The 26,610-nt window shown below is 41.8% G+C and overlaps 1 protein-coding gene across 7 annotated transcripts in view; it reads left to right on the top strand.

Annotated features, from left to right (window-relative positions):
* Positions 1 to 26,610, top strand: part of CHST8 (carbohydrate sulfotransferase 8) — a 205,626-nt gene that overhangs the window by 58,782 nt on the left and 120,234 nt on the right. The gene's annotated exons all lie outside the window — the stretch shown is intronic.

The raw sequence follows: 26,610 nt of genomic DNA, 5'->3' as shown, positions 1-26,610 counted from the left end.
CATATTTCAGATCCCTTGACATTTCTTTCTATATCTGAAATAGCAGAAAGATACACCTGGGGAAATAACCAAAGCTTCAGAATGGTTAGTCTGGTTTAAAATTAATTTTCCCCGAAAAGTGATGCAGAAGTGATGCATGTGGCCTCTGCTACAGCTGATGCAACCTCACCCTTCAAGCTGTGCTTCCATTCAGTCCCTGTCCCTCTGCCCAGACAGCACTGCCAGCCCCTGTGGAAGTGAGTAAGACTGGAAAGGGACAGCACCAGAAATCCTGCAGGCATTTCTGTAGGAAAGTTAGAGAGGGAAGGCCCTGAAGTGTCAGAACTCAGCACATCCCTCCAGGTGTCCAGAGTTGCCAGGACCCCTCTGGGAGGCTCAGAGACCCTGGCACACAGCCCAGAGTACCTGGGGATTTGATTGTGACCCCTGGAGCAAGTTACCAGCTTTGTATGAGGACCTGAACGTCACAGAAGTTTAAATAGTATAGTAATAAAATTATCACAGGGTGAAGATGTAGATTTTAGGATTTTTGGTATGGGGTTATGGGGACAAGATGGAGGAACTTAGGCATGTCCAGCCTTTCTTCTTCTTCTTGATTTCTATTTTCTGCAGTGATGTTGGCACTTTGGTATTGGTTTGGAGTAGAAGTGCACTGTCTAACATAGGTGATGGGTATTAAGAATTAAGTGTAAATATGTTATACGTATATACGTAAGTTTGTAGTATAAAAGGACAGCACAGAGTGCCTGTGGCTGCCCTGCTGAACAGATCTCAGCTGGGCAAAAAGAAAATTTTATAGATAAGAATTAATAAACAACCTCAAGACCAAAAGCTGAAGAGCTCTGACTCGTTCTTCGGACACACGGGCTGAAACAGAAACATCCTGCACATCTCAGGGCTGCAATTAACCAAAACCCGAGACTAAAGCACCAGGGGTCAGCCTCAGCAGCTTCCTGTGACCCCTCTGCTGTCACACCTCTGGTGCACTGGGCACATGGATCTCCCTTGGATTGGCCTCTCATACTCATAAATAGCTAATTTGCTCAATGATTATGGCTCCTAAAGCAGGTGGAGGTCCTTTAAAATGTACTTTAAAAATAGCTTTGGAAAACCTGATTCAAAGACTGTTGGAGATCTCAACTCACCTTCCAGTGTGTCCCAAGAATTTATCAGCTCCTGCAGCCCCTGCTTCAATGGAGTTGAACTCAGCTTACTGAACATGATACTCTGCCTTTTTCTTATTGCTGGTTAGAATTCATATTCACAGTGCAGCACTTTGAATCAGAGGTTTTCCCCAGATGCCTCTGATGCTTATCCTCCTTTGTAAAAGAGAATGCTACTTCATCTTGCAGAGCTGGTGGCCTCTTTTCAAAATCCACCACGCTGCAAAGAATGATGTTGTCAGACAGACTGATCTTTCTCCAATAGCTTTTGCAGCACTTTTGTTATAAAGATGTTCAAGATAACATGGAAGAGAAAAGGAACAGATTTAGAGTCTCAGGATAACAAAATACAAAGTATGACAATGAATCACAATGCTGACACTTGGAATTGAAAGAGCTACTGAGTGAGTCTGAGTTTTGGGGAAGAATAAGGGAAATGAGTAATGTAGGTTGCTAAAAATAATAAATAGATTTTTGTGAGAAATGATAACAATATTCTTTTTAAGGATTGTTCATTGCTTTGTTTCATTGCTGTAACTGATATTTAATTGTACTAACTGGGAAGAGCATCAGTCCAAGACAGCACACCTTCAGCAGTCTCAGCCTCCAACTCACAGTTAACTTAATCTAGGGAAATATTAAGTACAATAAAAGGCAGGAATAGCATGAATATCATGGGAACAGAAAGCCACAGCACTCACTCTGGCTCTGTGAAACAGAATTTACAATGAACAGATTTTTAAATGCATTGATGTGGAGAGTCCTTACTAACATTACACTGACTTAAAGTGATGGCCCAGCTTTTGGGGCTCAGTTCTGCTCACAGCCCAAGGTCTCTATGTAGTCTGCTAGATGGTGTTTTCTTAAAGGAGAAAATATCTCAATCCATTACTGGTAACTCTGTGTTAGCAGATTTCTACTGGTGCTAAATACTTTGCCAGACCTGAGATAATGAAGAGTAGAAAGTCCCCTGGAGAAGATCTCTGAGAGTACAGGGGGCAAAGCACAAGGTTCATTATGCACTGCACATCCAAAAGCAGCTTGTGCAAGAGTGGAAGAGATTCTTCTGATATCTCCCTTCATGGGAGTTGTTCTGTTCTTCAAGTAAACAGAAAGCACAGCTCCCCCTGAACTCACCTTATTTTGGCTAGATTTCCTATTTAGTCGAGTTAACCCTCCTCCTGTGAGAAAGAAAATCCGGAGGGAACAAGAAGCCCTGAGCCAGTGCCTGGTGCTAAATGAAGCCTGGATCTCCTCAGGGCTGAGGGACTGCCCCTGTTCCACATTCCTGCAGTACAGGGGAAGGTTCCTGGAGCAGAGTTTGCTGTTCCAGGGCTCAGTGTGCAGCCAGCTGCTCCTGCCTTCACTCCTGTGAGGATTCTCTCTCTTTGCTGCACCTGGAGAACAAATTTTAAAGGACACAAACAACCAGTAGAGAAGTTACCTGGTGGGCTCTCTCCAAGTGTCTTTTTCTTGCTTTCTGCCTTTGCAAACGAGTTAAAAATGCAGCAAAGCGGAAAATTGCTGGTGACACCTCAGAACTTGCTGGGTCTCCTACTGTCCCCTCTCTGAGCAGCACAGAAAAGTAGTTATGCCAATTAAAAGGGGTGGAATAATCATTTGTGTAGTAATTACATATCCCCTGAACAGAGAGAGACATAGTTCTCCCAGGATTTTAGAAGCTGTGGGAAACTTAGAGGAAAAAAGTCAAACAATTATTATCTCTCTTTCTGTAACCATTGTTTATAGACATGGTTCTCCAGAGTGTGCTATTCATAGCTCACCAATAGTGTGAGAGAAGATTCCTAAAGGCCAGTCAGGTTGCAGGTCCACCATTGTTTCTATAAGAACTGTAGATTTCTAATAATAAAGTGCATTTTCATGCTTTCTGATGAATCTGTATCACCTTTGGCTGTCTCCAGTACCACTTTGGTGATAATTTGGAAATAGCAGACATCTAACTTGTCATTTTTGAGTGAAGTCATCTAACACAATTTCTGAATTCTCTGGATTTTTTGCACAGAGTATAGTAGCCTGCACGAGTCTTCTAATTAAAACACTATCACAGTGAATAGCACGTACCAGAGTTGAGGATTAGGTGATCTTATTCCTGTAATAGGATTTGCCTGCTAATTGTCACTGAAATGACAGCAGCCTGTGTTATTAGGAGCAGAGGAATTGCCATGGTGGCTCAGATCAGCAGCCCTTCTATCCATTAAAATGTCCTGTCTAGCACCCAGCAGTGTGTGATGGTTTAGAGGAAAAGGCAAGGTTGTCTGTTCTGGAATAAACTGCTGCCAGGTAAAGGTTCCTCAGCGCTCTCATTACTAACACACAGGTTATGCCCTAACCCAGGAGCACTTATATTTCTCACAGAGCTCCTTTTATGTTGGCAAAGAAGCACAGTCTTTTAACTTCTCTTCATAAAATTCTCTTTCTGTGACCCCCAGAAAATGGCTTAATTCAGAAGACACAGGGTGTGATGGCTGTCCTTGTTCTTCATCTGAATTTGTTTGTGCCATCCTTGTCACATCCTTGTGGTTGCATGGTTAGAACTTCATGAGAAACAAAGACCAAAAATTGAGGGGTTCACCCAGAAATGTGTGACACAGTGATGCAAAAGGTGATATGCAGAGAGAAAACACTTTCCTACAGCCTGTTCCTGAAATCATCAAGCTTCAAGATCAGTTCAAGAAATCTTGGACTTCACAAGACAACAGCAGTAGTTGTGGAAATTGCAGCTGGATTCAGTGGTGACTCCTCTTGACTTTCAGAAAACAAATTCAGATCTTTAGGCAGGGCTTCCCTGGGCAGCATCCCAGTGATGAGGGATCCAGAGCACCAAAGAACCACCTCTGGTGCCTCAGCACAGTCCTGCCCTGTCCCCCTGTGGGTAGAATGTGCCAGGAAGGAGGAGGCTAAGGAGGGAGAGGAGTGGAGGTGGGTGATGTGACAAGAGCAGCTCTCTGAATGCTTGTCCCAATAAAGCTCAAAACAACACCTGCCCATGGCTAGGCCACACAGCAGTCTGGTTCTGACTTTATTGTAAGCTGCAATAATTTAATGATTTGGGATTCTTCTTCCTTTATACTCCAAAACCAAGTGATTGTTCTGAAAACTCACACCATGACTTCTGCATTTTTGTTTCCACTGCATTAGTAAGACAAAAGCAAGCTCTGAAAGCAGCACACTGCAATATCAGGTCATTATATCACAACACACTGAAGCTCTTTCAAATCATTCATTAGTCAAACATCTGCTGCAGATTAATACTGGGCCAAGTTTATCTATTAGGTAATTCCATGGACTCCAGTACCATTTAAGCAAGGGATGGTGTATTCCAACACATGTACTCTGTGGGTAATTTACTCTGCTTTAGAGCTTCTCCCGTGCACTGCTCCAGCTTGAAATCCTCTTGCAGTGCAGTTGCTATTTACTGGCTTGTGCTGACACATCCACTTTTTCTGACTTAATTCAAGAAAATTCAAAATGCCCACATTGCCAAGGAAATTAATTTATTCAATGAGCCCAGCAATGTCTACTCTTACTAATTCTGTAATGCTGCAATAAACAAAGTCAGAAATTATGCTTGGCTTTCTAGGCATCAATAAAACCTCATGAAACTGCAAGGACTCATAAATTTCACTGTATAAAACCTGGTATTAAGGCAACTCAACTTGGAAAATTCATATTAATTTTAACCAAACAACAAATGAAGCTAATACGTATTGATTGCATTAACAATTCATAAATGCACAGAAATGAAATAAACAGTGTTTATAGCATTGCCATGTCTTTGAGGCATTGATTAAACTCTGAAGATGCTGGTCTGCCACTGCAGCAGCTGTTCAGCAAGCCCAGTGTTTGTCCATCAATGTCTTTTGTCATTGGTCTGGCTGTCCTGCTCCTTCCCAGGTTGGCAGGCATTTCAAAAAATGAACTGTCACCGTGGGATAATCAATTAATCAAGCGTGAATTGCTTGACCGAATCTGCTAATGAATGTTAACATGTAAACACTTGTCAGACACTGTCAGACCAGAGGGTTCTGTGGTGCTCTGGTGTCTGGGAAGCTGACTGGCAGCACAGCCCGTGAGCACAGACCCATCTCATGGTGTTAATAATGCACACTGCTTACAAGGGTTTCTGTAAAATAGATTAGCTGCAACCATAATGATCGTATTGATTTTACAATCTTTTTTCCTTCTGTGGAAATTGAGATGAATCTTTGGAGGAAGAAGCTGGTACCCTACAGGGACTGGGGGAGTATGCAGGGCATGAATGGTTGATGCATTTTCATGAGCCATTGCCTCTCCTCACAAGAGCAGTGTGTAGCCAATCCCAGTAATTACAATTCTGCTTAGCAACACCCCAAAAGTCCTATTGCTGTTTCAATGATAAGCCTCATTCATGGGGATTACATTTGTTAAATTAATATTATAAATATGCAACAGTTCTCTGTGAAGATGTACATTTTAATTATTTTGTATAAAAATGGAGGCTTAAACCACTGTGGCTGTGACTGACAGAAGAGTGGAGGGTAACTATTTCAGAAGTGTTAATTGTCTGCTATGCTGCCCAGGATCCTAAGGCACACACTAAAGTATCCATTTTCGTTCTCTAAACTTATTATTGAACTTTTAAATAAATAATTTTATTATCCAAACTGGTCAACAGAATGGGTTAAGGAATTTTTTAAACAAAAGCATTTTGTTTCTAAGGTCACTGGCTTTCAACCAAACACTAGGTTTTGTCCCTCTGAAGTTTTGCTCCTTTCTTTTTCCCAACAAAACTCACAAAAGAAAAAAATTCAATATGATGTTTTTCTACATTCAAACCCAGCAGCTTTACATATAATTACACTTTTTTCTGGAGCACTTCCTCTCCTGAACAATCTCCACTGAACACTGCACTTTTTTAAATGAGAGCACTTATTCAGATGAAGGATTGAGGATTTAGTAATCCAACCTTGGTCAGGCTGGTTGTAAATTCAGAGCCTCTAGCCATGTGTCTGTAGGGATGAGCTGCACTGTGCCCATTGTAAATACTCCTATTGTAAATGCAGGGCCACCAAAAAAGGGAGAAATGATGAGGAGGACTCCATGTTTTCAGAAGGATAATTTATTACTTTATGACACTATGTTATATTAAAGAATACTATACTATACCAAGGAATACAGAAAGGACACACTGAATGCTAAAAAGATAATAATGAAAACTCGTGACTCTCTCCAGAGTCCTGGCACATCTTGGCCCTGATTGGCCAAAGAGTGAAAACAACTCCCAGCAGAATGCAATGGAACAATCACCTGTGGGTAAACAATCTCCAAACACATTCCACATGAGCACAACACAGGAGAAGCAAATGAGATAAGAATTGTTTTCCTTTTCTCTGAGACCTTTCTCTCTGCCTGATGAGGTCTCTGGTGTTGAGATGACCCTGAGGTGTTGGAAAGTCTCTTTCTCCCAGCCGCGAGACTGAAGAAGAAGTCAGGATGTGTTGGTTCTGCTTTTCAAGGTTGTTTATTTTTCCTTATCTATAACATTCTTTCCCTGATCTGCTGAGATCTGTCCAGCAGGTCAGGTTGAGGCACACTGACACCCTCAGGGTGATGTTATCTTTTTATACTAAGAAATATGTGTACTTTATTTACAATAATTTTCCAATACCTATCACCTATGTTAGACAGTGAGCTTCTACTCTAAACCAATCCAAAAGTGCCAACATCACAGCAGAAGATGGAGGACAAGAGCAAGAAGGAGAAAGGCTGGACACACCCAGTTCCCTCCATCTTGCCTCCTGAACTCCCATTCTAACAACCTCAAAATTCTACTTTTTCACCCTGTGATAAATTCACTATCATTCTACTCAAACTTTTGTGGCTTGTAAATCTACACAAAGCTGGTAATTGGTTAAAATCAAAGCTGGCATCCACAGGCTGGGGCTGAGCAGGGTGCACACATGGGAAAGGCTGGCATCCATGGACTGGTATAGGAGTGACAAAACATCCTTGTTGATGGAGTGACAAAACAATCCTTTGTCTCCTCAAAAAGGAAAGAGGCTCAGAAGTTTCTCTGTTTGATCAGGTGAAAAAGCCACTTCATTGGCCTGGGGGACTTCACCTCAAACTTAAGGATAGCTAATTGTTCAGAAGCCCTAAAATCCCACCTAGGCAATTTACTAGAAAAAGAAGAGAACAAAGAAACTAATGGCTTGTGTGAGGTGTTTTACCAGGAACAAGAACCTCCTGCACCTAGCTCAGCTTTTCTCTGTTTGTTATTTTGCCTTTTATTAAACCTTTTTGTTTCCAACACTGCAACAGAAGCCATCCTGCTGATTTTTATGCCTCCAACGGTAGCTGAGCTATCTTGGGTGTGAAATAGACCTCCAAAATCTTATGAGACCTGGCTCAAGGAGGTTCTTATAACAGGCTGGGGCTAAGCTGCTTCCCATGCTCGCAGAGCCCATTTCTGGATGACTTTTCTCAGGAGCTCTGGGGGCTGTTCCAGGAAGCTCCCAAAGGGCAGCAGCAGCCCCAGCTGGGCAGCTCAGAGTTCTCTGAGTCACAGCACACAGCAAGCCAGGAAAATGGCATTTTAATTAAAATCATTTTTATTGAGTGAACTTTGTGTGTGAAAATGGCACACAGACCTTTGGAACGATGTGCATTGGCTTTTCATTCTGAAAGGGAGCAGAATGTTCCTTTATGCCTCCCAGATCACACAATGTTAATAATCTAATATAGAAAAAGCGTCAAAGAATGAAAATGGCATCTGAGACAGAACGTATGACAGTGTATACCTGCTTTGCAAAGCATATAAAAGTGTGAAAATATGCTTCCAGATGGTTTAATGCTAGTTACCCTATATATTTATATTTTTCATAGAATCATTAAGGTTGGGAAAGACCTCTAAGTTCACCAAGTCCAACCATCAACTTACAAGGCCCAATCTTTTTGTCACATTATTGTAATAGAATATTTACTTAAACTTATATTATTATTTTCAATGCAAACATGTGAGGTCACTTTCCAGAAAGTGACTACATTTATAAACCTTGGCTTTATCATCTTTTCAAAGCTTGAATTCAGATCAATGTACAGCTGTTTTGTTTCAATCCAAACTGATTTTTTAATATTATAGCCACTTGCTTCTCTGAGACCATATGTGATAGAGCAGAGCAGTGTGTTTCAGTCATTCCCTACATTATAGTTTGTAACATAAGTGCTGCTTCTGAATATCCATGAAATTAATATGTTGGTGTTAATGAAGTTGAGTTATTATCTCAAGAAAGGGACATACCTTTGGAGGAGGGGCAAGCAAGGAAATCCCATCCAGGCTACACAAAATATTCTCTAGCTGTGCCCTCTTGAGTGTAGCCTTCAAAATGAAGGGAAAAGGAGAAAGGTAGTGCTCAAGTGTAACAAAAATTTATCAGTTAATACAGCTATCATGTTTGCTTATCCTCATGGAGTCTGGTTCTCATTTATGCTTTTCCATTATAATTTATATATTTATTTATATAAATTTTACAATTTATAGCTAGGAAGTATTGAGAGACGTTAATGTAACTAAAAATAAGGTTCTTATAATGACTATATATACATATTTATATATAAATGAATAATACAGCCTGCAATCATCAGACATTACTTACAGCTTATATTTAAGGAATGGACATTTTTGCTATTTCCCTGGATTTAACAAAGTCAGTAGGAAGCATACATAAATATAAAGGATTTAGAAGCCATTCCCTACATTTGTGAAGCCTGGACTGTCCCTGCATGGCATTCTCAATCCTTCAATATTCCATGATAATATTTGGGTGATAATATTATAATATTATAATAATAACTATTCAATTATATTATTCAGGGGATTTTTACCAAGCTCATTAAAGCTTGCACATCTGTGTAGCTGCAAAAACCCCAAAATCCAAAGAGAAGGGCACATTGTAGGAAATACACGGAATGTGTGCCCTCAGTGGAACCACCCTGCTGAACATCAGGATGTGGTGCAGCCCCTGCCTCTGTCAGTGGCTCTGAGCAGGCAGCAGCACACAGCATCTCCTGTCCCACTGCAGGTGTGCTCATCTCCAGATGGCCCATGGTGACTCCAGCAAGCCCTGTGTCTTGGTTTGGAACGACAGGAGTCTGTGAAGGAAGGCAGGAGCCTCTCCTGAAATGGAGAATGTAAACCCTCCCCACCCCTCCCAATTGCTATAAATTTTAAATTAAGGGGCCCTCAGGCAAAAATATGGGAGCAGGAAATAGCAGTTCTTTAATAGGGAAAAAAAAAAAAAAAAAGGATAAAAATAAACAGTGCAGTACACTAAAACAACATTGACAGAGTCAGAACCCAACCTGACACCCTGTGGGTCAGGGTGTTGGTGGCAGTCCCATTGGAAGTGTGGCTGCAGCCCTCCTGCAGTGTCAGGGGTGGTTCTGTTGGAGCAGGGGGTTCTGTAGAGAAGGATGGATTCTTCCTCTGAAGATCCCATGGAAGAGGCAGCTGCTGTTCCTCTGGGGAATCCCGTGGAGAAGCCCTGCTGGTGTCTCAGAACCTCAGGATTATATCTGGGTAGCAATGCTTGGCTCCTCCCTCTGGGCTCACATCTCCCAATGGGATGCTGTAGTTCTTATCAGCCATGCAGGGACATTCAATAGCTGTTATCAGCAGATGTTCCCTCCCAGAGAGGTGTGATTGTGGTCACTCAAAGAGAGAGATAAGGCAAACTGCCCACTTGACAAAAGATAATCTGCCATACAGATGGTAATGGAAAACAGCTTGCATTACAATCTTCAACACCCTGCCACTGGGCTTCAATGGGAGATACCCAGATGAAGTGTTGCAATGATGGCTGAGAGTCCCTTCTGTTTTCAGCAGCACTCACTTTTTTTGTGGAGCAGTTCTGACATTTCTGACACATGCTCTGTGCTTGTCATAACATTCTTTTCTTAACCTTTTGCCAAAAGCACCTGGGGCCCTATTGAAGTTGGAGGGAGACAACCCACCTTGCATTGGTCAGCCATCGACTCCAATTTATTGATCAATCAGTCACCTTTTATAACAGTGTTAATTTACTTCATGCATATTGCAAAATCTGAGCTCACAATAGGTCAGAGATAACATACCAACCCCTCCTTATGTTTCCAATACCAAGATTTGGGTTCTCAAAATTATTTCTGCTTTCCCAAAACAGCCAAAGATAGAACATCCACTTGTTATGAGAAAGCTGCCTGAGAACTCTGATGTGCAAGGCTCTCAAGGCCTTCATGTTTGTCACTTTTACCTGTAATTAAAAATAACCTGAGAACCTCTGCTGTTCACAGAAACAGGCTGTAAGAACCTGCTCCTCACAGCTGCCTTCTAGGCCATCCCTGAAAAATCTCCAACAGGGCCCCACTACCTGCCAGGGCCAGCTCTGCTCCACAGGCACCAGGTGAGAATTCCAGCATCACCCCAAAGCCCCAGCCCAGCAGGAGCTGCCCTGCAGCCTCTGCATCTCCTTGTTCAACAAGGACTTGACTTTGGGGAATCTCTGGAGTGTATTTCATGTGGTTTCAAATCCATTTCCACACCTTCTAAAGTGCTTTATCGACAGCACATCTGTGATTATCTAACACCACTTTACAGGGACCTTTTTGGAAAGACTTTGCCTGAAGCACAGATTTTGCAAATGTAGTCATACATGCTAAACCTTGATCCTGTGCCTGCTCCTGTGAAAACCAGGGACACAGTGTGAATATTTGCTTTATGCTTAATACACTATGGAGTGATATAATGACAGAAAAGCTTTTCTATGTAAACACACTAAGGATTGTGAGAATCTACACAAAGAAACAACACCCACACTCGTCCCTTCTTCCCTCATTGCAAAAGTTATTTCTCTCTCTCTGTGGTATTACTGTATTTTTCAGCTCCTACACTTCTAAAGCTGATTTTAATTCAGTGTTTTCATTTAAAAATGCTGGCTGAAGATATAAAGAACATCAGTATTTTGAAGGCTAATTAAACTTGCCGTATCCATTTTCAAGCTTTTTTAAATTCTTTTATATTTATTTGGTTAATTTTAACATAGAGGTTTGGGATTTTTTTTGCAGTCATCTTTAATATTTTTCTGTTAAGATGAGGGCAGAACACTTATTTCATTAAACACAAAATGAGAACTACCGACAAATGTGCCTGATTGCAGGAGAAAGGGATTTGGAAAAAACTTCATGCATTTGTACCAATTTTTTCAATCATGCTTAAATTATGACAACAAGTGGTTTTGTTGTTAATATTATTTCCACCTTTCCCCAAGGCCAGCTGGAGCCCACCATGAGGCACAGTTTGCCCCCAGATGGAGCTCAGAGAGAAGCACCAGGCAGAGCAGGCAGGGCTGGCATGTTGGTTCCCACTGGGGAGGGAGCAGGAGGATGCTCAGGCTGGACTGCAAGAGCCTGAATGAGAGATGCAGGACTCCAGGGGCTCTCCAAAATGCAGTTCATTACATCCAAGAGGTTACAGCAGCCCAGGGTCGTGGGTGACAGAGCCTGTGCCTACAGCTGTAGCTCCAACTGCAGGCAGGCCTGGAGTCCTGCATCCCTCTTTCAGACTCTTACTAATGGTGCCCCACATTGGGCGCCACCATAAGAGCCTAAATGAGAGATGTGGGACTCCAGGGGCTCTCCAAAATGCACTTTATTACATCCAAGATGTTTCAGCAGTCCAGGGTTGTGGGTGACAGAGCTGTGCCCTACAGCTGTCAGCTCCAGCTGCAGGCAGGCCTGGAGACCCTTCGGTTTTGGTTACATTGCATTATATACTTTACTTTTCGTTACATTGCATTATATACTTTTCTTTGCTGAGCATCTTCATACAGTAGAACGAATCCATACCTTAACTTTTATCTATAGCCTATAATTACTCCTGTAATTATCATATTCATGTTACTGTTCTCCAATCACTAAAAGTTAGTACATTACAGTTTAAGCCAGAAGTTGTTATTCAGTTTTCTTGCAGTGGAAAATTCTGAGACCTTTTTTCTACTTGCAGCATTAGCTGACTTGTTTGCCTGTGCTGTCTTTCTGCTTGGTAAAAACATCTTCTTGTTTGGGGTGGGTTTATCCTTTGCTCTAAGTCATAAAACCCCTTCTAACTAACACAGCCTTTGCCTCCTTGGTTATCCAGTAAGACTGGCTCAGCAATCCTTTTCTTCTATATCAAAACTTCCTTCCATCTCTCTTCCTTTATCAGACTCCACATTTAAAAATCTTTCTGCTAAGCACACATATCTGTGAGACTTTCTTGTCAAACTTTCATCCTTTCCAACACTGGAGCAGTCCTTAAATATTTGGGATTCTGCTGATGCACAACTCCAGGACTGGGCTCAGAGGGCAGGTGGAGCCCAGGGTGTCAGGAGGGATGGTTGAGTGCTCTGGTGCTGGAGCACCTGTGGGGAAATGCAGCCCTGGTGGCTCACACAGACAGAAATATCCTCTGATATTGCTGCAGTGGCACAGCAGACTTTAATGTCAACTTTCTCCTACTGCTCTTTGAGATAAATACAGCATCCTCCTTAATCCTACCAGTGGCTTAGCTGTGCATTTGCACTACCTACAGCTTACAGGATCAAGCCTGCAGTTGTTAAATGATCCAAGGGAAATGTATTTTGGGATTTTGCTATCTTCAAGCTTTACAAAAAAAAGCTATTGGTGAAAAAGATGGTGAATAATCATATTTGTTCCACTATCAAATGGCAAAATATAAAGAAAACATTATCTGAATTGGATCAATTCAAAATGTTTATGCTGCTGCTGAATGCCACTTGAATATTGCTGGGTGGATCAATGGAAGGATGGAATTTGCCTCTAGTTCAGAGTTGGAAATACAGGTGCACATAGTATGCACCTGATTAATCCACAGAAATCAGCAAAATACACAGAAAAAAAAGAGACTGGAAGCCCCCAGCCCCCTGTGTGGAAACATGTAGGAGCATACAGTATGGGTAAATGAAGGTAATGTAGAATGTAATCTTATCCCCCAATGAGTTGCAGCTGGACCAATTACTAGAGATTAGTAGCAGGCCTCATCTTAAGAGGCCACACCTGTAGCCAATAAGAACAATGGCATAAAAGAGTGGATTGGTGGGCTCTGGAGTCAGATGGCTGCTGCAAGGACCAGGAACAGTCAGTGCTTAGAGGAGATGCCTGCAAGAAACATCAGAGGCATGAAACTCTGGCACTATGGAATCCTTGCACTATAATGAAAAGAGAACTGCTGTAATATATAACACAACAAAAACACAGCAGCACCAACTCAGGTCTGAAGCTGATGCTCATCTCTAACAGATTTTTTTTAACTTTTACTGAGAAACAAAGGATGTCCTCTAAGAAATATAAGATTCCTGCCCAGCTGCTGAGGTATACAACATTGCAACAACTCCTTCCCTCATGCAAGTTCATCCCCCCCTCCCTCAGTGGCAAATCCCTAAGCTAGCTGCCTTTTCCAGGTAGAGCTTTACACAGGAACAGCTTCTGGCTGCTGTTCAGTGGAGCAGGCATTTCTGTCACAACACACACAGGAAGATTTCATTTCAAATTTACCTGACACATTACAGATAATAGGATCAGATCTCCAGTTGCTGTAATTCCATCAGAGAAATCCTTGTGGGGAGCTAAGGAGAGCTGGTTGTCTGCTGGATTTCTCTGGCTAATTATGTCATCTACACCAAGTGTTGTTTTGCAGACAGCATTGCACACATGCTGAAAGAGTTAATTAACCAGTAGAGCTGCTCATGCTAAGTGGTTGTTCTGCCTGTACTTTGTTAAAGAAAGCATAAATCTGTTTAGAAGAGGAATCCTTGCTATCACACAGGAAATTAGCTCAAAGATAGCGTATTTGTCAGCTAAATATATACCTGCATCTCTCTCACTCTCTCCCCACATATAGATATAGAAGGATAAAAATAATCCCCTTGGTGGGTTTTATCTGTGCTTGCTCTGAATTAACACCTCTGTGCCTAAAAGGAACACCTGGCCCAGCTGTGAGCTCTCCTGAGCTGGTCCCTTCAGCCTCAGGGGGGTCACAGCTTTTCCTCTGCAGTCCTTGCTGTCCTCTCACTCTGAGCAATCCCAAACACTGTGGGTGCCAGTTGTGGGTTTCTCTGGGTCTGGATTGAAGGCACTTGAGGTAGTTCATGTTCAGGCTCAAGTGTTCATTATTTCTTATCAGTAAAACAGTCTCACTACTGTGAGTTCTGCAGCTTTTCATTAGAAGGCACAAAATGGCCAATAATCTCTTGTTCCAAGGTCTTTTAAGGCTAAACTATCCAATTAAGAGCTGACACCTGGATTATTTTCCCTTTTAACCCAATAGCTGATCCCACAGAGCCCACAATGGGGACTTTCCTGCCCAATTACAAAATGCCACCCAAACCCATGGAGAAGAAGGAAGAAGAAGCATGAAGAGGGAACCCAGGATGACACCCTGTGCCCTCCATCTTGCTTCCATCCACAACACACTAAAAATCCCAAACCCTGAATTTCTCACCAAGCAATACACCTACAATGCTCTCTATAATCTATTTCACACTTTTGTGGATTCCAGTCTGTCTTGAAGCCTGGGAAACTTTCTCCAGAGTGAGGGTGAAAGTCAGAGCTGCCCTGGGGGTCAGGGCACCCCAGAGCAGACACAGAAATATTCCCTGTGTGCCCTGGGTTTGCACAAAACTCAAAACCCAGATTGTAGCATTGACTGATCTCCTTTCCTGGTTCTGTTTCAGCAGTTAAACCCTTGCACAAATGCAATCTGAAGTTCTAAACAGGCTCAACTCTTTCCTGGTCTCTGTGCTCAGGGCCCAGGGAAGAATTCCTTCACCCTTTTTATTCCATGACAGCAATGTCACTCTGCCTTAAACCTTCAGATAGAAGATGTAAGTGCCTTCAAGTATCAGTAGCATAAGGAGATCTTCTAAAAGCCCAAAATTCACAATTAAAGACCCTAATTTTCATAAATGTCCCGTGTGGCCTCAAAGAAAGGCTTTCTGCTGTATTTAATAAACATCACATTGCAGGCATGCTGCCAGCCTTCACATGGGCCAAGGGACACACAGTGAGTTCCTACATCTTCAGTGTTTACTTCATGGCTGCTTTGGAATCAGCAGTGGCTAACTGTGCTGATGGAAATCTTGCCTGAGGTGGCTGAGCAGTCATTAAACCCTTAGCCTTCTGTTCAATATGAAATGACATGCTCATTCTGCATTTCTTTCACTGAGCTGCTGTGGAGGAGCCATGATTCAATTGATATGCCTGGCTCAAGCCCAGAAATGATTGCAGTGCACTTTGCTGTAGCAGGCTGTCAGCTCACATTCAGAAAGCCATACAGGATGCAATTGTCTGGTCACTGGAAATAGCTCTGGTGCATATTTAAGCCATTTCAGTGTGGCAATATGAGAATTAATTCTCTCTTCTCCTCCTGGAAATCGATCATTTGCATGGCGGTGCTGCTCAGTGTGCACGGAATCATGGCATCCCACGGCATATTAATATTTTAGTTTGTCTCTTAAACTATTTTTAGCAGCCAGCTGTCCTTGTGTGAAGGCCCAGACTGCTCAGGCCTGTCGTGTGCTGCTGTCGTGCAGCTCCCAGCACGCTGCAGCCTCCTCTGTGATTAAAGTCATCTCTGAACCACCACTCCAACACATGGAGTCACCACACACAGGGTGCTTTTCACACCTGCTCACTGCTTATTAGCCTCTTGTCCTGCAAGTTTTAACATCAACTTGCGTTTCAGCTGATAAACACCCAAAACTGAGGCTCACTATAACAAAACACAGCATTTTGGGATCCATTTATTTTGAGTGACTGGAGCAAATTCTATTTTTCAGTAGGCAATTCTATTTTTAGCATTTTAATGATTGAGAGATTTATAATGATCAAACTTAATTAAATATCAATATTCTGGCTTTACGGGCAAAAATCACATTTAATAAACCAAGTGGGTAATAAATTCTATTGCTTTGTTCTTCTTTCTGAAAATGCAGAAGATTTGTATAGTACCTAAAATATTAGAATATCAATTTGGAAAATATTAGAGTATCAATTTGACTTATGTCAAGTTTTATATACTGAAAAGATCCGTGGTCCCCAACTGAAACTTTTGCTGCTTTTTTGTGGCATAATAAAGGCTCAACAAGATCTATGATGTGTTTGGTGTATGTACAACATATTAATTATCTCAATTTCTCTACTCCTCCAGAGCAGAACTTTTTGCATTTTGGCAAATTAACATAGTGCATATAGTTATTAAGGGATATATTAATTTTATTATTCCCCCCCTTCCAATATAGAGAGTGAGAATATGGGTTGTTGAAATCCTCAGCAATCAATAATGTTACAGAAATTGAATTTACAAGGCAGAAAACAAGGGAAATATCAATGTCAGTGGAGGAGCCTTGCAGGCTCACAGGCTTCACCTTCAGGAGCCAGCCTTTCTGAAAATATGGCTTGATTTTGCTTTCCTTCCCCATGTAACCACATTACACTCGTGACGGTCTGTGCACAAAGGAAAAAAAAAAAAGAGAGGAATGCAACTGTAGCCATGATATTTTATGAAAAATCCCTTCCTTAGGATTTTTTCTTCTGAGAAGATTACAGGCTTCAGGAACAAAATGTAAACAATGGTTATCTGCTGCTGTGGAATGCAACAGGTGCATCTGGGATTGGTCTCATGTGCTTGTTTCTAATTAATGGCCAATCACAGCCCAGCTGTCTGGACTATCTCTGTCAGTCACAAGCTTTTGCTATCATTCTTTTTCTGTTCTTAGCCAGCCTTCTGATGAAATCCTTTCTTCTATTCTTTTAGTATAGTTTTAATATAATATATATCATAAAATAATAAATCAGCCTTCTGAAACATGGAGTCAGATCCTCGTCTCTTCCCTCATCCTCACACCCCTGTGAACACTGTCACATGCAACTCATATTCACCTTCAAACCTGAAACAAAAGAAGGGTGGAGAGTTCTCCCATGACTTTGCTTCCCGTGTGATTTCTGCCCAATGCTGTTCTGCAGCTGCCACCACTGGAAAGAGTAAACTCCCCGGGAGGAGCAAATCCCGAGCTGGAGCAAACCTTGTGCCATGGAGCCTGTCCTTGCTTGTTCCTGCAGCCAGGACAGGGACACAGCAGCACCTCCAGCCCTTCCCTCCCCTCCTGCTCCGTCCCTGAGCCCAAACACCCCATCCTGAGCCAGCAGGGCTGGGATTCTCACCCTTGCAGCCAGGCTGGAGTAGCAGGAAGGGAAATCCTCCCTGCAGGGCTCCTCTGCCTCGCCCCAGCAGATTCGCATCACCACTGAGCAGGGTTTGAGCTGCCTGTGGTTAAACAAAACTGAAGGGCAGAAAACCAGAAATTCCTGATTTATCATAAAGCAAGAAATTGCTGTATTTCACAAAACAGCTTTACTTCCCTACAGGAAAGCCAAAGTGGGGGATCCTGCAGTGTTATTTGCTGCAGGGATTGTTATGTACAGTGGAGGTTGGGTAAATAGAGCACAGAAATACTAATGAAGTATTTCTGTACTCTGGTACACAAGTAATGACTGCTTATTCAGCTTTTGCATTTTTTTGAGCCAATTCCAGTGGGGTTTTATTTTTCTTTCTTCTGTCCCTTGCTTATAGATACATACTCATGTTCACTCCCTCATGCGGTATATGATGCCTGAACTTTTAAAAATAATGTATTTTAGAGAAAAAACAATAGTGTCTTATGTCTGTAGTCATTATATGATACAACAAATACTACAAAACTGATAAAAGAGGAATTTAAAATCTTAATTCACACTATGTAAATCAAATAATTTGATAGCTCTTCTTGAGCAAATCATATTCTCAAGAAAAGAGACCCAGATCTGAACTAATTTTTAAGATTTTAAACTAATTTTAAGTCATTCCATAATAGATTATAAAAATTCAGGTGCTCAGTACCAAACTATCTGTCAGAATATAAGAGTCATATGACAGGGAGGACATGAAAAGGGTAATTAATTGGTTCATCATTCATTCATTATAAAGTAAGGAGTTGGAAGGGGTGGCTTTGTTTAAAACACCTAGACTTCACTGTAGACACATGTTAAAATCTCAGCAGGATTGCTTTTAGGAGGAAATGGGATAAAATCACATCATTAATTAACTTATAATTGATTGATTAAAAAGGAGGTGGAGGAGGCAGAATTGCTTCAAACATCCAGACCCCATTGCTGATGAATATTACAGTCTCAGCAAGACAATCAAGGCTTCATTGTAGCCAACATACAAAGCAAGGGCTGCATCAATTCCTGTGCACACACCTGAGGGTGGGCTGGGGGCTCCTGGCACAGCACACTCAGAAACAATTGCCAGGACTGTGTTTGAATGGCAGAAAGACGGCAGAGCCCAGAAAATGAAGAATGTGCTGTGATACAATACAGCCAGACTGTCCCCTCACTGCACTGAAATTCCCAGGTAATGAAAAACTTGTTCTGGACACTTGGTCATGAAGGTATCAACACATAAACTTCCCCCAGGAGCTTTTGGGCTTAAAAAGCTGGGATGAGTGCTTAAACCTAGATTAAAAAAGCACAGCATTTGGTAATTAAAGCTGATAATAGGTTGATTGCAGGTCTGTATCTAGGAAAGCACTTCCGTGCATGCTGAGCTTGAAGTAATTAATTAGTTTTGCTTACAAGCTTTAAAAAAGTCAGGTGAATGACTTCTGTAAGCAGCAGCAGATCTGAAAAACTAAGCTGAGGCTTACTTTGAAAAGAGATTTCTAAAACAACCTGCAGTTTTCTTTCTGTGTCACTCATATTTCAACCTTGTTAGGTCCTACATGGCAGATAATTAGATAACACAACACTACATCTGAACATGTGCATTCACTGCTTAAATTCACTGCATGTCCTAAACAAGCCAATAAACAAAAGGTCTCAGGTGCTCAGCAGCACTTTACAGGATGAGGCTGGTAATGAGAAGCAACTACTCACAGGACTCCTGCTTATGTCTACAGCAAAAACACTCCTGACTGCGGCCCAGATAATCACAAACATCACTTTTGCTGGTGTGGGCAGGTGAGCAGTGCCACAGCCCCCTGTGAGAGAGCTCTTTGTCATTTCTTTCTCCTCTCCTGCAAAGCAGCAGCAGCATGGCATTGCTAAGCACTGAGCAGCCGCCCAGAAAAATTGGATCTTGTGCTGGAGTGGGTTTGGGAGCAGCTGTACAGGGCACACAGGATGTCCTGTGAAAGCAGGGCTGTGTTTGACGTGGCTTCAGGGGCTCATCAGCAAAAGGTTCCTGCCTGCTGAGCATTATTTCTCACAAGTGTCACCTGTGCCTCCACACAAGCACCTGCACGGGCCAGAGAGGTGCTGAATTCATATTTAATAGGCTGCTTCTGTAAACACATCCTAATGGAAACAGTGTTTGCCAGCAAGGGCAGCTCTGCCTGTGGGTTTCAGTGGTGAATAAAGTGCCCCTGTGCTTCCCTCTGCTTGGATTCTGCCCTGCAGAGCTCTGCTCCTGGCCATGCTGGTAGAACAAGCACACTGAGGCTGTTTGCATATCCAATTGTGGAGGCAAATGCCACAGTTAGCACAGGTCCCAAAGCAGGAAAACCCAAAAGAGCCAACAAAACCTCTGTGTACCATCTCAAGGAGCTTTCCAAAGTTTCACCTATATAGTATATATATTGATACAATCTATATATTATATCTATAAATCTCTATATCTATACAATCTATATATCTATATATCTACATAATCTATATATCTATATCCTGTACAGATATAATCTATATATCTATATAGTATGTATATCTATATTATATATATGTTATATATATAAAAATCGATATATTTATATAATCTATAATTATTGAAACAACTAGGTTAAACTTCTATAGAGGCAATCCAAGACACCGGTCCCAGATAAATGGGTGATTGATTTATTTCAATGGCTCATCCTGACAACAGAAAAGTGATTTCAGACCAAACCAGTTACCTGACCACATCTGTGCCTGCCCACAGCACCTTTCAAAAGACTTGGATTAAATCACACTCAGGACCGCAGCAGGGCTTATCTGGAAGGAGCAGCCCTAGTTTCATTCATGCATTTCAGTTATTTTAATTTTTTTTTCAGTGTAGTCTGAGCCAAACTCCCCAGCCCCAACTAAACACTGCTGAAACCTGGCATCCTCCTGGTGTAATTTCCAAGGCATTTCTATTTATGATGGAGCTCAGCTTTATATCAAGCTTGACTTGCTCACAGAGATTCATCATTTCCACAGCCTTTTATTTCCCATTGACTGTAACAATTCAGAGCCACAACTCCCCCTGGTATGGTGAGATGAAGGTGCAGAGCTCTGAGCAGGAGCTGAAGGAAACCATCCCAGAGTGTGTCAGTGCAGGTGATGTGTGTTTTAGGAACTCTACCTCAGAATGGCCAAGTAAAGCCCACTATTGTAAGAAATCCTTGCACTTTAGAAAAAACAAACGTGGCAATAATACCTGCTAAAAAGAATATGTTTCTTTCAAAGCTGAAGGAAACAGAAAACTTAAAGAAAGTACACTTTCAAAAATATTTAAATATTTGCAGATCTAGAGGAAGAAAGGATCCAGGTTGCCTGAGAAATGGATTATTCAGAAGAATAATGTAAAATTCTTTCCCCCTAGGTACTGCTTGTGGTAACAGGGGAATCAGAGCCTGTGTTTAATTTCCCCAGACAGCAGTGCAGACCCAAACAATGTCAAAGATACTGCTTCAGGGAGTGCTACATCACACACATGTGGCAGTTGGCTAAACCAAGTCTCTCTGCTATTTTCCACAGCTACCTGATCCTTCCCTTTGAATTTTTATTAAAGTATAGCACAGGTACAGCTAAGGCAAGAAAGGGTTAAGAAGAAAATGTGGTCTTCATACTTTTCTGATTTTGTGAGCATGAATCTCTTTCATGGAACAGCTGTCAAGTCAGCCAAGGAAACAGGTCTGCTTGGGTCTCCTGACAATACCAACTGCTGCTGTTCATGTATCCTCAGTGACAGCAGCAAGATGAAAATCGAAATGAATCGCTCTACAAATGAGACACTTTTCTGCTTTGACTTTCCAAATGTGACAGTGTTGTTTGTTTTTTCAGTCAGCAACATTTAGAGATGTTAGAAGGCGCTGGTGTCAGGAAGTTGCTCAGGGGGCAGTTTCAAAAATTTGAAAATAAAAGGGGGGGAAATCTGCATAACAGTTGCTTGCATAATAATGTTCGAATTTCTGTCCATTAGTACTAGTGCCACAAAACTGAGCAGCAAAATATTCCTAGCCAAACAAACGACTGCAGGCTTTGAGCAGCAATTGTGAACACTTCATATCTCACTACAAAGTATTTATTCATTGTCCTTGCTGTGCTCAGGGCACAAAATGTGGGTCCTGGCCACGGCTCTGGAGGGGCTGCAAAGCACAGATCCATTCCCTCCTGCCCTCTGCTTGGCAGAACCTTTGTCACAGATCACAAATTACAGGGAAAAATACTGTTAAAAGTCGTCTTCTTTTTCAATACAGTTTGAAATAAGAGCATTTGCCCTCCCATGCAAAGAGCTGAAAACACCCAAACAAGCATCTGCAGTATATCTGAAGTAATATTTCTCCCCAGCTTGTACCAGCAGAACCCAAGGCACAAGGTGTGCACTGAAACCCATCAGTTCTCTCTTGTTTTGTGAAATATGCAGCAAGAAACAAACAAAAAAAAAAAGCCAAACTTGTAAAACACTGATTTTTTTTAACAGTTGCATTAAAACTCATGAGCCATATCAAAACAAACACTGAAATATATTTTGTACATCCAAACAAAATGTTTCTTTTAAAATACACCTTCACTGTGTCATTCTTCTCCTAATGTAACACCAATAAAATACCAATTGCAAGAGGCACATTTCAGCTTTTAGATTTCCTCACAATTTCAAAAATAGAGAAAATGAAATGCTATCCCCCATCTCCCAAAAAAAAAAAAAAAAACACAAAAAAACCCCCAACAATAACAAAAGAAAAAAACCCCAAAACACAAAAAATGGAGAAGGCCTTTAAAAATGCATAATGTATTTAATTTTATTTGTCTTCAAAGGACCATAGAGCTTACAGATTCCTCTCCATGGTGGTTACAGAAATGCCTCTCACAATAGATCAGCCCAGGCAGTGCTGCAGCAGCACAGACAAAATTCTCTCACATCAGGATGGTTTTGGAGTGTACTTGGGGATTTCTTGTGTAACTCGCTCAGTTACTCAGTGATATCCCAAATCTCTAGAAACTTTTGGAAGTTTTCTGTAAATCCACCGAGTGAAAATCTGTTCTTAGTCCATGAATATTTCTCCAAAGCCCATCCTTGTCAAACAGTCAACTTTAAAACTTTCTGTTATGTCAAGCAAAATTTATTGTAGGGAACAGCCTCTCAAAATCCCTGGGTTTACAGGTGCCAGCTGTGACACATCCACAGAGCCCAATTCTGTTTTAATAATTAATACCAGCACTATGTGCTAACAACACTTCCAATCTGAGAGGCTCCAAGTGATTTACAAATACTTATTAAGCCTCCAAACATGTTGAGAGTGTCCCCACATTACCAATGAAGGAAGAAAACTCTGTCATCTGGTCACTTAGTACAGGAAACCTGTGGGATTTGTCAAGAAAAAGTGACAAGAACCCCACAAATCCAGTTCTGTACTGCCAGCACAAAGCCATTTTGTGTTCCTGAGGTTTTGTTAATTTTCTTTAAACTATTTTCAGATTATACAGTGTTTTCTTGAACCATATGGGTAAAGAAAAACAGAAATTCTCCATCATTAATTGGTTGTTTGTGATAACCGGATTATTTCACTTATTCCTCTGAAGCTAAGGAATAAGTGAAGATGAGCACCATGCCACTGCAGTCCCCAGCACTGCCTTGTCAGATCTTGTAGTTTAGCTGCTAAATTTAGAACTGTTCTTTAAAACACTCCATGCTCAGAATATCTACTTGGGCTGCTTTTTTAACTCTCTTTTTTTTTCCCCACAAATTAAACGATACAGCAGGTTTTTTAAAAATAGCTGGGGAAGGGGAAGAGGCAAAGTTTTTGTTTCTTTTTAAACTGCTGTAATCAGGAGTGTGTTCTGCTGAACAAGTAAGGGGCAGTGGCAGTAAGTGGACAATGCTGGGTGACAGAGATTGTTCCTAGTAAAGGGACACTGCTGGTGACAGAGATTTGCCTTTTGATTTCCTTGTTGAAGGGTGCTCACACACGACCCTCTGCTCTCACTGAAGACAAATTCCTTCATCTCTAAGCCAAAGACCTGAGAGTCAGTCCAAACTTAGGACACAGGAAAACTCAGAAACTATCAGAATAGTCAATTATACAAGACCTTCACCAGATGTTGCCTTATATAACAAGAGTTCTATTATCATTATAGTGCAAGGATTCTATATCACCAGAGCTTCACGCCTCCTTGATGTTTCTTGCAGGCAGCTCCTCTAAGCACTGATTGTTCCTGACTCCTTGCAGCAGCCATCTGACTCCACATTCCACCAATCCACTCCTTTATAATACTGTTCTTATTTGCTACAGGTGTTGCCTGTTATAATCAGGCCTGCTCCCACTCTTTAGTAATTGCTCCAGCTGCAACTCTTTAGGAGATACGATTGCATTCTATACTATTTTCATTTACCCATACTGTATCCCCCTACAATTCCCCCTTTTCCTTTTAATTAAAGAGTTGCAGCATTTCTAGAAAGACAGATTCAAATAAATTAACATTGTGACACATCCATACATTTCAGTTAGAACTAAGAGTTATACAAATGTTCAAACAGCATATTATAGAACAGATATATATATATTTCTAAATGTTAGCTCAGTTCTATAGTTTTTCCCAGCTTACAAAGCACTTATCTTCAAGGTCTTTTACACTCATATTTAACAAACACCAACAGCTGTAATTGATACATTTTGCCAATAGTTTGGTACCCAAATCCTGCTTCCCTGAATCATGGGGCTATATGGTCTAGTCCACTTTCCCCAAATCCACGGGGTTATATGATTTAGCCCCAAATCCACAGGGCAATATAGTTTAGTCCTGAATCACGTCGGGGTCACCATTGGTTGTCTTATATATCAAGAGTTCTCTTATCATTATAGTGCAAGGATTCCATAGTGCCAGGGTTTCATACCTCCTCAATGTTTCTCACAGGCAGCTCCTCTAAGCACTGACTGTTCCTGGTCTTTGCAGTAACCACCTGACTCCAGATCCCACCAATCCACTCTTGTATAACACTGTTCTTATTTGCTACCAGTGTGTATTATATTATAAAAGAGTGTGGCCTGTTATCATCAGGCCTGCTCCCAATCTTTAGTAATTGCTCCAGCTGCAACTCTTTAGGGGATAAGATTGCATTCTATACCATCTTCATTTACCCATCCTGTATGCCCCTACAACCAGATGACTGATGATAGAGCTGATAGCATGCTTTCTCTTCATTTTAGTGCTGATGCTTGTGCATCACAAACTCCCTCAGTCCATCTGTGGAGGATGCCAAAAGCCAGAAATATTCAGTATTTTGTTTAGGCACTGTGAATTCGTGTACAAACAAGCATGAGGCAGCTCAATTAGCAGGACTGCACTCCCGAAGATGTAACAATCCTGAAGTGCAGGCAAAGCTTCCAGTGCTGATCAATCATTTCCCATCTTTCCCAAAGAAAGCAGAGCTGCTGCCAGCTGGCTCAGGGCCAGCAACTGCAAATTCCAATGAGGGGTTGCTTGACAGGGAATGCAACAGAATTTAATTTTGGGGGTTTTGGCAGCACTAAGCTGAAGACAGAGGAGTGAGTAGGGACTTCCTTGGCTGTTAGCATGAATATTGCCCTCCTCCACAGAGACAGGCTTGTCTAAGGAGCATGTAAACCCCTACAGATTTCACCCTACTGATATCAGGCCATTGCCTCCCCCTTCTGATATTTTCTATGGGCCTTCTTCTCCTTTCTACTTCTTCCAGAGCAATAGTCTCTATGTTTTTTAAGCCTCCAGTATTCTCCACCAGTGCATCTGATCCTTTTCCACTTGGCCACTCCATCTGAAAAGTGGCCCCAGCCCTGGAATATCTCTGCACTCCCCTAGCAGCCAGAGGAGCAGGGCCAGAAATTATAAATTACTCTATTGTGCCCCCAAACTGGCAACTCAGGCTGCTTGCTGATGCATTAATTCACAAAGAATATTCCTGCCTTGGCCCTCCATGTGCCAGAATGGAGCTGGGGTGGCAGAGCCAGCCTGGCCAGAGCCAGTTTTTACAGGACTCAGTGTAGGGATTCCAAAGGGACACCCCAAGGACATCAGGTGTGCCAGCCTGCCCTGCTCTAGGATACCAGTGGGCTTTTTCAGAGCATTTTAAAGGTATAAATAAACTGCTCTGGCACAACTGAGCTGGGTTTGGGGCTGCAAAAAGCCAGAAATTTTCACATCTGTCAGATTAATTTGAATGAGGTTGGTTAGTCAGAGCAGTTCAGTGGTTTGGAAAGTAAAAATGAGTCCTCAAGAGAGGAGTGGGGCCTCAGGGAAACTGATGATAGACAGAGTTACCAGCAGGCTACACAATTTCCTGCAACATATTCATCCATGAGCGTGAAAGCCATGTGTGTGTGTGTCTGTAATTTGTATGTGCACACACACATCCACAAATCACACTGGAGAAAGAGCAAGGGGCCTTTTGTCCCTGAAGTCATTGGAGCTGAATAGATTTAACCAGCAGCCTGATAAATTATAACTCCTTTCATTTGCTCAGGTGCCTCACCCAGACCTGGGCAGTGTCCTGGGCAGGAATGGGTGGCAGTGCCAGGCCTGGCCCATCCCCAGGCAGCCAACAGGCAAGAAATGCTGTTTGCCATCCTGAATTTCCTCCTTTGCCCATTGAAGGAATCCTTCTTGCTACTGTGTGGCTTTTAAGTCAATCCTGCCTTAACAGTTGTGAAGAATCCATATAATACATGTAATATTTTATACTGTATTTATTACAGTAGTTATTAAATAGTTATATATAGTTAGTTATTATATAGTTATTATATTTGAGCTACACCAGAAAAATGTAACGTTGACTGTTTCCCAGCATTTTTGGAAGCCCGGGAAACCCAGGATTCCTTTTCTTCCTACCTGAGCATTTTTTTTTCAGCCCAAGCCCTGGTTTGACTGGCTTTTCTGAATGGAGCACCATAAAGAAGCACAATATTTCCAGGATTATAGAAAGTGGGTTCACTGCAGGGTTCAAGCATCAGCTGTTGATCTTTGTTCCTGTACTTTGTCATAGCATTACTGCAGCCCCTAAATAACGCAGGGCTGAATTGCCAGAATAAAACCACCTCATTTGTACAGATTCCCTGTGACAAAAATAGCACGACCCAAATTATTGGGTAATGCAGCTTCTGGC

This window comes from Zonotrichia albicollis, chromosome 13, assembly GCF_047830755.1.
Source record: "Zonotrichia albicollis isolate bZonAlb1 chromosome 13, bZonAlb1.hap1, whole genome shotgun sequence".
Taxonomy (NCBI): domain Eukaryota; kingdom Metazoa; phylum Chordata; class Aves; order Passeriformes; family Passerellidae; genus Zonotrichia; species Zonotrichia albicollis.
The sequence above is the reverse complement of the archived record's forward strand: the minus strand, read 5'-3'. Positions and strand labels throughout refer to the sequence as shown.